The sequence below is a fragment of the Geospiza fortis genome, unplaced genomic scaffold (genome assembly GCF_000277835.1).
Source record: "Geospiza fortis unplaced genomic scaffold, GeoFor_1.0 scaffold11, whole genome shotgun sequence".
NCBI classification, from domain to species: Eukaryota; Metazoa; Chordata; class Aves; order Passeriformes; family Thraupidae; genus Geospiza; species Geospiza fortis.
Window position 1 is genome coordinate 16,313,745 of NW_005054304.1, and position 11,681 is coordinate 16,325,425.

An 11,681-nucleotide genomic window follows, 5' to 3' on the forward strand; every position below is an offset into this window, starting at 1 on the left:
AACTGAAGATATTGTCTTCTTTTCTTTTTTTTTTTCCCCCCAAGGCAAGTGCGTTTGGCCAAGTAGCACAGTAGGGGGTATTAAAAAATCCTGCCTGAGCACACTGCTTCCCTTCCCTATAGCTATTTATTGTACCATGGAGCACAACAGCTGCACTGGGCAGCCACGTGACACACAGGCCTGGCCTGCGCCAGCATCTCAGCCCATCCAGCCCTCTTATTTATACTGCGACTTTCATGGCAGCCATCTTGCCCCACCTCACTGTTATAATTAGACCTTGAAAACCAGTTCAGATAAACATAACTCCGACGTTAAAAATCTCCAAACCGATTGACATAAGCAAGTAAAGTAGTGAGGGGCTGGGGAGTTTGCTCAGATGCGTCCTTGTTGCCGTGATTTTGGCAGAGTAGGCGGGCTCTGGTTTGAATGAAATACAGCTTTCAGGTAGTGGTCTTTGGTTCTGTTACCTTAGAGCAGAGCAGGGTGCACTCCTGTTTAACTGCTGTAAAGTTGATACAGCTCAGGCCTTGTCAACACTGTGGGTGCACTCCAAGTCCAGCCACTGATCTAATTTCACTGCAGATAGGCGAAACTAATCAAAGGACAGTTGTATCCTGCAGTACAGGTGCCTGAAATGCAAGCTGTAATTGAACAAAGACAGAATTTTTGGATGACCCAAGAATGAACCAGTGAGGATTTTCCTGGGTTAAGATGAAGAATTAAGGAAATTGGGATTTGAGACACAAACTTGATACTGTAAAGAAAGTGGAGGAGGCTCTTAGAAATATGGGGCTTTTATTGTTATTATGGCCTGATTTGGTTTCAGAGGGTTAAGAATCTCCTCTTTGAACTCAGAAATTAGATTTGCATGTTTATTCAGTGTGTGAGTCAGCTTTCTTTCTCAGTTCTGATAGACTGTAAGTTTTAGTACCTGGAACCAGAATTTGGGACCTCTTGTAGTCTACATTTATTTTTTGACATTTCTCCAGTTTTTACATTTAGGGCATGTCATGGGTTGGAGGGAAACTGGGCTATGAGTGAGCTCACAGGAAATCCTAAGTTTGAAACATGAAATTCATAAGGTGCTAGTTCTCTACGTCATTATTTTTATGAACATTAAAATTTAATTAACCTCTTTCTTTCTTTGAAAGGATTTGATAGTCCAGGAGTCTGTTTGCCAGAGCTGGAAAAAACCAAAACTCCATGGTCTGTAATCTATTAGGAAGTGTAATTATGCACAAGGGTCAAAGCCCCCAACTTACATCCAGGAAATTTCAATTATTTAAACTACATTTCTTGTCTATAATAACCCAGATCTTTGCAGCCTTAAAAAAACATAGTGCTGGCCAAAGTATATATGCTATACCCACAGAAAGCATTTTACTAACTGGTGTAAAAATTAAATATTGCACAAATACAAAAAGCACAAGATCTTCATGTATAAATCAGGCTTCCCTGTCATATTTTTGCAGGGGTCAAAGGATCCCTCCTGGGAATCATCCTCACAGTCCTGAGGACCAGGTAACATTCACACTCCAAACATCCACCAAAGCAAAGAGGCTTTACTGCAGAGCTGCAGCACATCACCACGTGTATGCTGCTGTTTCACTTGGAACACACAGAACTGTGCCACCTGAGGGTTTCACAGCATGTGCCAGTGTCAGACAGAGATCTGTGAGCTTTTGTGCTCCTGGCATGGCTCCAAACTGGTCACAGAATAGCACCAAGTATTGGAGATACTTAGCCAGAAGCCCAGGTGGGCTGCATGGCTCAGTAAGGCCAAGCAACCTGTACCACAGCCAGGAGCAGAGCACAGGTGCTTTTACAAGCAAATCCCTTTCTGTATTGCCAATGAAAGCTTGAAAGTCATTGTCTTCTGGGATGGAAATGGCATGGCAGAGAAAAGCAATGATGAGATTGAAACTATTTTTAAGCTGATAAAATGAAGTTCAGTTGTTTGGGAAATGCTGCTGAAATGCAAGGTTGGTTTGGTACAGGTTTAATAGCAGTCCTGAGGCTAAACAAAATAAACTGAAACTCTGTGAATGAAAAGTTCATTGAACAAAAGCACCCAGTATAAAAAAATGCAGGTTTGATATAGAGATCTCAGAACATAACAAAATGTTTATCTGCTTGAGTTAGTGAACATTATTTTGACTTCTGTATCAGTCCAAGTCGTGTCAGAGTGTTTCTGGCAAAGCTGCAGACAATGACTTTATAGCAATTGATCTGGATGTAACAAAGCTCCAAGAAGCTGAACAGCAGCTATTCTGTGGCATATTTTGCAAGTGATAAAAATCCATTTAAATAACAGGTGCATGTTCATAATCATGTTCATCAAAGGGGAGCGGCACACCCAGCATACCTTGGAGATGTCTCACCAGTGCACAAATAGGTATCTTAATCAGCATCTCCAGAAAAAAAAAAAAAGCAAACTGTGGAGTCAGGTGTGAGGGTGAAGGTGGGGGCATCTGGTTGATGCCAAGAAGTAAAATGTCACTTTGATTCTTCATCTGCTATCATGGTTACAAGAAATAACCTAGGCAGCAGCAGCTCCCATTAGCACTTTGAAAAACGAGCTTTTGCTTGTTTGGGATTCAAGGTGAAAATTGCTTTTTGGATTTTTAAGTGGCAGGTTCTGCTCACATTTCTGCGCTGCTACACATTGTGGGAGGGTTCAGCCAGCTGCTCTCTGCCACCAGCATGTAGTTAGGTACTCTATGCTTCCTTTAGGATCTAAATACAGGGTGTGTAAATGATCCTCCTTGCAAGTTAAACAGCTTGCCACCAGAAAACCCCTTATTTTTCTGTCCTCCTATTTTGCTTTAACATTTGAAATGTATAGAAGTACAATACATTGAAGCAGAGCTGTTTCAGGGATGTCCAAGCATAAACACAGAATCACACTGGTGAGTAACAGCAGCAGCAGGGGAGGAAACGGGAGATCTTATCCAGAAGGAGCTGGCACATAGCTGGTACTGTGGGTCTGTGAGGCCCTTCAGACTGACACAGGAGCAGGTGGTTATCTACAGGAGCACACAGTGCAAGGAAATAAAGGCTGCAGCAGATCTTCCATGATCAAACCCCGTGGCTTCAGGGAGCCCTCATACTGTCAGGTTGATAAATAGATCTTTCTTATTACAGATTTTTATCTTGCAAAAAAAGCAGCATCCACAGCAAAGTCACTGTGGAAATTGCCTCTGAAGCCTGCTGCAAAACTGGGGAAAAGATGTCTAGGACTGAGATATTTTTGAAGGATATCCTGTGCTTGCAAAATATTATTGAGCATGAGTTGCATTCAAGCCAAGGCAAAGCAAGCTGGTGCTGTGGCACCTTACTCAGAGAAGTGGGCTAAGAAGGCATCTGTCAGTGAGCTCTTCCCAAAGCCCTCCCAGTGATTGTACTCAGAGAAGCAAGGCTCTCACATAAAGCTGGGCTTGCTTTAGGCTACCTTGGTGATCTGCTAAAGAGTTTGGAGTGTCAAATTACCAGGGAGAGAGAGTCCTTAGCCAGGCTTTTAAGTGACTCCAGCCAGAACAGATGGAAAAATGGTGTTCACAAGAGGTAATGTCCATGTGCCCTTCTGAACGCAAAGAGATGAGTAGTAATTTTAGTGTTTTTCAGCAACATCAAAGTAGAATATTTCTTTTACAAGGGCAGAAATAACTCAAATTAGTCAAATGGTAATAGTTCCATAAGCCATAGGCAAGTTTGGCACTGTCAGTGCAGTCCACGCACTCCCCCATTTCCACTGCTGCAGGCGGAGAGGGGCTCCCAAATCTGATCTCACTCACCCAATCTGATTTTACTCTCAAGAACAGCTCATTCCAGCTTTTCCATCTGTACAAGAGGCTCTGAAGGCAAGACAAAAAGTAGTTGCAGATTAATAATTTAATCTGTGCACCAGGGTGCTGCTGACAACTCCAGCTCTCTGCAGAGCAGCTGAGTCCAAAAAGAAACCCTTCTTGTGGGAATTGCAGCAAGTAGGTAGGCTGCTGTGGCAGTCACAGTCCTTCAGAAGAAAATGCAGTATCCTGAGTGGAAAAAATAGAGCAAAGTGCCCTTCCTTCTCTAGCAAGGAGGTGTACTCAAGTATTGTTAGACTGGATGCCAGCTACGTGCTTGCAAATATCTGCAGCAAATCCCTTGTTTGTGTGAGGGATTCTTCCCTCTTCAAATGTTTCCTTTGAGAATAGAGAATTGTAGTTTATTTATAGAGAAGAAAGAAATCAACATGCAAGGCTCATATTTCAAATTCTCACTGATTTTACAGCAGAAAGTCAGCTGTTCAGACACTTGAAAATACTTGCCTTTAATATGTGTTGGGAGTGAACTAAACATGTGACAGAGAGATGCACATCCAGAAGTTCTTCCTAAACAACCATTTCCTTTTCCCCTGCATTTCAACCCATTTCTAGCTGTTGTCTTAAAAGCCCTGTGACTGGATTTTTGAGTGAGAACCTGAACCTCTTTCCTTTGAGCAGAGCTACAGCCCTTCTGAGGGAAGGTGCTTTGTGTACTTTCCCTTTGCATGGATTTCCCCATTTGTAAGGCAGGGATGACAACTCTGACTCATCTTCTGAGTGCTGCAGGCTGGCAGGCATGAGCCAAATCATCTCCTAAGAAGAAATAGTAACGTGTTTACTTTATGTAGTAACACAAGGCGCTGTGGTTGGAGACTCAAATGAAAAACTTAGGGGCTGATGTAAAGAGTGAGAAAGAGCTGTTGAAGGGGAGGGGGAAAAAGAAAGATCAGCTCTTTCAATCTTCCCAACTTCTAATCCATGGCAACCTGGTGCTGAGGGCAGCTGAGGGAGCTGCACATCACCAACACATCTCTCAGCTGCCTTGGCCACTCATCCTCCTCGCCCACCCTTTGGGGTTCCCTGGCTATTGCTGGCTCTGTATTTATACCACACTCCCCAGATACTGCAGTGCTGGCTGTGGTATAAATACTGCCAGACAGCGATCTGTCACTCCTGACACTGTCCTGACAGGCCCCAGGATGGCACTAATATGGGTTAGCAATGGGTTTCTGTGCTGGGAGAATTTTGAGCTGCTTTCTGACACCATGAATTCTCCCACTGCTGAGCTCCCACCTTGGGATTCAGTGACTGCATGTACACTGAGGGAAACTGGGACAAACTTGGGACAAACCTCTTCTGTTGCTGACAGCATTGTTTTGAGCTGTGCCATAATAGACATGGGCTGTAAGGCTTGCTGCTCCTGTAGCAGTGAAGGAGAGTACAAATCTTGATAGGCCTGCTACCATACTGTTTATTTTGGGCAGAACTGGCTCCTCTCCAAGTGGCACAGAGCACAGCTTTGAGGCAGTCATGATTCACCCACTTCTGCTTTTGCAAACAGGCACCTGAGCAGGGAAACCAGTCACAGACATCCCTGGAGAGTGGTCACAGGCTTCTGGAAGTGTGATGATGGTCAGGAGCTCTCAGAGATCCTTTTTAGGGAGTATTAGTCAGAAAGGCAAATGCTGTCTGAATGAATAAAGGCACTTGCTATTTTGTGACCAAACCTGAATATAATTTTAATATAGTCATATGAAATAAAGTGTAGAGGGAGTGGACAGAGAGTAGAGACAGCAATGACAGTTTGTAATTTCGGAGCAGTATGAGCATCCTGAAACTCTTTGAGGCAAAACCTAAGGGTTCATCAATCACTACTAAGTGATTGCTCTCAATTCCTTCCCTTCCACTTGGGATAGAGTTGCAGCTGTCCAGGTAAGCCATAAAGGTGGCTTGTCACCTAAATTTAAAGACCAGATTCAAATTTCTGCAGTGTGAAGTCTGATGCCAGAGGAGTGGAAAAATTGAATTTTCCTACTTGGCAGATTTGTCAGACTTTGTCTGACAGCTACAGGGTTGACTATCACCTAGTCAAGGCATTGTTTGTTTGTTTTATGCTTTAATGAGGAGACAAACGCAGGATTTCAGGTAGATGTACTCTTTGTGTAGATGTCATATCACACCATCCTTGCCTCATCCCAGCAGGAGCAGAAAATAAAGGATGCAAACTGCAGACCAAGCAAATGTAATGTGGTTGATGCTGTTCTTACTTTGCACCTAGACCTCCAGGCTGCCTTGCTTTGGGCCATGGGAGGTCAGAGGGAAGAACGAGAGGTTCAGAAGGTTGCATCCATGTCTTGGGGATTAGCCAGGGACTTCTGGTTTGCCTGTTTGCACCAGCAGTACCTCTACCTTCTCAATGAAGATAGAATAAAAATTGCCTTCAAAGTCAAGCCACCATTAAGTCATTCATCAAAATCAAAGACTTTGAGCATTTCTGTGGCACTAGGAAAAGAATAATACCATGAGAGGATGTAAAGGAGTGCAGAAGTTATGAGGGCAGAAAACAGTCCTCCAAGCACACTCCTTTTTCCTACCATTTTGACTTCATAACCAACAAGCTCACGGTATTCTAAGTGCTTTTACCACTTGCACTAAAGCAGCAGTGAAGGAGAAAAAAATTGTAACCAAAAGAAAAATGCAGACAAACCTTTTATAAAACTAAGCATCAGAACAGTCTTTTGTTCCTAGTTACTTTAGAGTAGGTAAAATATTCTGAACTGTTGGGTAAGAAAATTATGTGCATTTGATATATGCTTCAAGATACCACTGGGGGAAAAAAATCCTTTGATATACCACATGGGGAAAGAGCCTTTAAATCACTGAAGCTTTCTGTGTTGAGGGATGGAAATGATGGGCAAGTGTTTCCATAATGCCAGCAGAGGAAAGATAGATGAGAGTAGCCCCAGGCACTGAAGCAGCATAATAACACACTTGGAGGGCTTGGGTGCTGAAAGCAGTTTGTGAACTCTTGGGAAACATGAGAGCAAAGGAGAGCTCACATGTGCACAGGACATGCACCATCAAACTTGCAGGCAAATGTTCAGGGAGCCAGAGAAGATGCAAAAGAGTAATGACAAGGTAGGTAGGAACTATCTACAAGGTAGAAGTAATGAAGAAGTAAAGATGGAAGAAAGAAACAACCTGGAGTGGAGAGGTGAGAGGCAGGTAAGAAAAGAGAAAGCCCAGAGCTTCACCGTTGGTTGTAGTTGTAGTCCTAGCAATTACTTTTTGCAGACTGTATTTAAATAGCTTACAGTACCTGTGGGGCATGGTATAAGCAGCTGGTCCTCCTCAGAGCTAATGTCATTGAGGAGAAGTAAAAAAGGGAATTTGTAAACATGTGTCAGTCTTGGGGATCCTAATGCAACCTATAGGTTAAGGATATCTGATGGATATTCTCCTGGGTTTAAGCAGGGAATTGCATTACTGTTTTAAGAATGGTGGTGGGGAATATATATTGTCATTAGAATGAGAATTAAAATCTTAATATTTGGGTTAATTAAAATTATATCATTCTTTAACCTTAACACTAAGTGTCTCTGGATCATACACAATCTGTGATAGAGAAACATTGCAATCTGTAGCTCCCAAAAGATGAATTATAACAAAGTATAACCAAGAAGTCCCTATGATGCATTAATGTGTGTGTGTACCCAGGAGGAGGGAAACACCAGCAGGCAGGAGCTGGAGAAAGCTGTCTGAGGAAGAAGCAGGTGTACCAGCCTACCTGTACAGTGCTGCCTGGGTGCTGGCCAGGTGGTAAGCTGGTGGATATTTGGCACAGGAGAATTTGCTGGTTTTATAGTTTTGTGTCCAGGGTGGACTGTGCTTTGGAAAACACAGGAACTATAAATTGCTTGCACTGTTGGGAAGCAGGACAGGGATGGCATTTGCTGGACACAGTGCCACCATTCTCCATATCATGCTTCAGAAGAGCCTATTTGGGAGAACAGTCAGAGGGAAGGGAACTCTTGCTTTTCTCAGTGCCAAAGCACTGATGGCTTATGCCCGTGGTTTTATGGGCTGGATTGAAAGGACAAGGGGTTTCAGAAATGTGAGACTCCATCAGAAGCAGGCTCAGGAGGCCACTGAGGGCTGTGAAGTGACAGAGACACAGGTAGAAGACAAGAGGTGTATGATGGCAGGGGGCAAACTGGGGAGATCCTGCTCAGTGCCTCTCATCCTGAGCATCCCCCATGCTGGAGAATTTCTTCCCAGGGCATGTGATGATGCACAGCAGCACCTCATCCTTGCCCTGCAAGGAGAGAGAAAGGCTTGATGCCTGGAGGAGCTGGCTCTCTCTGCAGGTCTTTTCATGCCAGTAGCTGCCAGGTCTGTGTGCCCATCCTCCCGGGTGCCACAGCTGCTGGGTCCCCAGAGATGTGGCCTCTGTGGTACTTATAGAACAGCACAGTGCCCTCCTTGGAGCTTGGGCTGACAAGGGGAGAGCAGCAATGTCAGCCTCCAGCACCTGTCTGCCCTGTGGGGGTATTTCTGTTTGGGTGAACTGATGTGCAGAAGGGTAATGTTGTTAAATGTTGTCATAAAAACAAGCATATAAAATACTAGGGGAAAATTAAAGTCAGAACAGCCTGTGGAGATCCTCCAGTCCAACTTCCATCCATAAGTCTGTTGCCCACTCTCTGTGCACCTATCAAGGGCAGTTGTATGAGTTTTTAAAAATAGTTTTTGTCAGTAATTGCATCATAATTATCTCATTATGTAGTCATAAAAGTGAGGATGATGATAAGAATTCAGAGGAAAAAGAAGACAAAATGACATCAGAACTCTTAACTCTTAATCCCCCAGCATTACATCAGAGTTAAACCACAACTATGAATCTGGAATGTTACCCACTGATATGTGTGGGTTGGCATCTGGTCTTTTGGTTAACTATTCAAAATAGGTTATGTATTCAAAATTATTTATGTAGTCAGAAAACATATGGCCTTACTGAATTAAGTAGTGCTTTTTCACACTGGGTTTGCTGACCTAATTTTCAAAAAAGTGAAGAGGATTTCGAAAAAGGCTAATTTTTTGGTGACAATAGTGAAAGCATAATTTGTTGTACCATGAATGGTATGGCTATTTTCAGAAAGAACTGAGGGTCAAACAGCCTTTTAGGACTGTGTCCTGGGTTGACTATATGATGCTTTTATCCCCAAATCGTCTCATTGGTTTATGCTGAATAATAATAAGTTTTGCACCTTTAAGACTTGTTGCAGAGAGTGAGAGGGGGGAGAGAAGAATCGCACAGTTCTTTTTTTTTCCTCGCTCAGACATTGCACGTACTCCCCCGCATTCCTGCTCCAGGACTGTGTTGTCTGCGGACAGACAGACGGCAGGACAGAGAGCTCTCCTTTTGCTTTTGGTTAGTTTTAGCTGGCTGAGGCAAAGAAGAGTCCCTGGACTGTGGTTTTTCTTTTCCTTTTCTTTGGACCTCTTGGAACCTGCTCTGGACTGAACACCCAGGGAAGCACCGGCAGCTCACACCTGTGGCCACCGGGCCAGGCCGGGCCTGGCCTGTGAGAATTCCAGCACCAGAAGGACTGATAAGAGACTGAGTGAGCTGGGCTGCAACCGGGGGGGGTGTTTTCTCAATTGGTCATCTCTTTTAGAGCGGCAAGGGGTTTTATTGTTTTAATATTGTTAGGTTCTATTGTTTAATAAACAGCTTTTTTCCACTTTTCTTCAAGGAGGTATTTTCTCCCGGACTGGTTGTGGGGGGGAGGGGCCGATTGAATTTATCCTCCTACTAGAGCCCCTCTGGGGACTCTCTCTCTCTCTCTCTCCCAAAATTTAGCTCTAAACCAAGACAGACTGGAAGTGTGAGAAAATGGATAACCATTGTACTGGTACTGTCAGTACTGCCAATAACATATGACACAAGAAGAAAAAGAAAATTCTAAGGAAGTCTTTCAGAAAGTTCCTTTTTTTGACATAACCCTCCTCATTTGTATACAAGTAGATTCACTCATCCTTTTATAAGACTCATGTGTCTGCTCTGTAGCACTAGCTTTACTGATGATATAGGAGTTGCTTGGGGGTTTTTATGATTTAAAGAAGTGTGGGTTAATTTTATGATTAAAAAGACAGAAGTGTGGGATAAAAGGAGTAGAGGGCTGCAACCCTGCTCCTCATAGACTCTCTTCCCTGCGCAACACCTCCATCCCAGGGAGTATTTTACTTCCTGAGAAAGCAGGCTGTTTGAGATGTAAATTAAAGTTTAGATACCTTGCTATGTGGCAAGGAAAACCATAATCTTGGATTTGGGTAGCTGGCCATTTAAAAAAGCACCATAGTGAACTCTGTGATGGTGTCAGCAGGTAGCTCTTATTGATGTGTGACATAACTGGTTGTGGCTTCTTCCTGGACGGATATCTGCACCTAAAAATAAATGTGACACAGTTTGTGTTTTTAGCAAGATGGCACAAATAGTTTTCAAATTACTCTGTTGACTAGAAAACAATTGCACTTCACCCTCTGATGAGTGCTGGCACCTGCTGCCTCCTGAAGTTTATTTGCAGCATGAATCATCAGCGGGTCCTTGAAGTGCCATCAGTCCATTTTAGGCTCTGAAGACCTGGAACACATGAAGACCTGGCCTTTTATGGACTCCACCTGGAAGCCCATCTTCTGCTGAGGCATCTGAATCTTTCTTTTGCTCCTCATCCTGCATCCCTCCTGTGGGAAGGGCCTGTAACCTGTATATCCAAATGATGGAGTTCACGCTGCTGTGGCTACAGTTTCTGGTCACTCCAGGGCAGTGGCAGCTCCCTTTGGCTCCCCAGTCCAAGTGCTGAGGACCTCAGTTTCCAGATTGTGATCTCACTGTGCAGAAGCCAGGCACCAAGCAATCTTTGCCACCCTGTGGCCTGTAAAGGAAATGAATGAAATGCAATCCCATCCATAAGCTAAAGGACCAGTGAAAAGGATATTTCTGTACAAAAACATACAGGTTTTCTCATCAAAACTGGGGTCAAAGCTGGTCTGTCCTATTACTTTCAGAGAGAACTTTTATGTGTTATATTCTTCCCCAAACTCCTAGTAGATTTATAGCCACAATCTCTTCAATTATTTCTGCACACATTTGTCCATATTCAGAAATTATTTACAACCTAGAGATACAAGGATCATAAATGTCTCTGCCTCAGAGCTGCAGAAACTCGATACTTTTCGATGCCCTTGAATGCTAACAGTGCTGTGCAGTGGGCACTGGGTGTTATTATAGATAGATTGGTCCCTTAGAAAAGGGAGTGGAAGACAAGTCAGGATGTGGCATGGTTTCCCAGGCCACAGGGAGGAAAGCGGCATGATCTCCATGTCTCTGCGAGCCTGACTGAGGCTGTTTGCAGCGGCAGTAAATTCAGGGTTTCCAGTGAGTGAAGAGCACACGTGCAAGGCAGCAGCATGTCGGGGTGCCAAAGTTAACATCAGGTGAGCTGGCTCTGGGGTCAGCAGCAATGCAGGCTCCACATCAAGCCCTGTGCAGGAGCGAGCTGCCTTGGCTGAATGCACATGGTCACAGTGGGGTACAGTCCTTGTCCCTGGGGTCTGTGCTGCTGCCCAGCAAGGTCAGGAATGTGTAAGGATGGGGACACGCTCATCCTGAGCCACCCTGCACGGAGTGGGCACGTTCTGGGTGTCCTTGGGTGCCTCTTGCCATGCACACTGCTCCCATGTGCCAGAGCCTCTCAAATAGCTCCTGAGAGCTGCTCAGCCACCCCCATGCTCCTGCACTAAGACAAGACAGCTGCAACTGATCTCTCTTCCCCTTTGCCACCTACTTCAGCCAGGCACGGCTGGCAAGGGCTT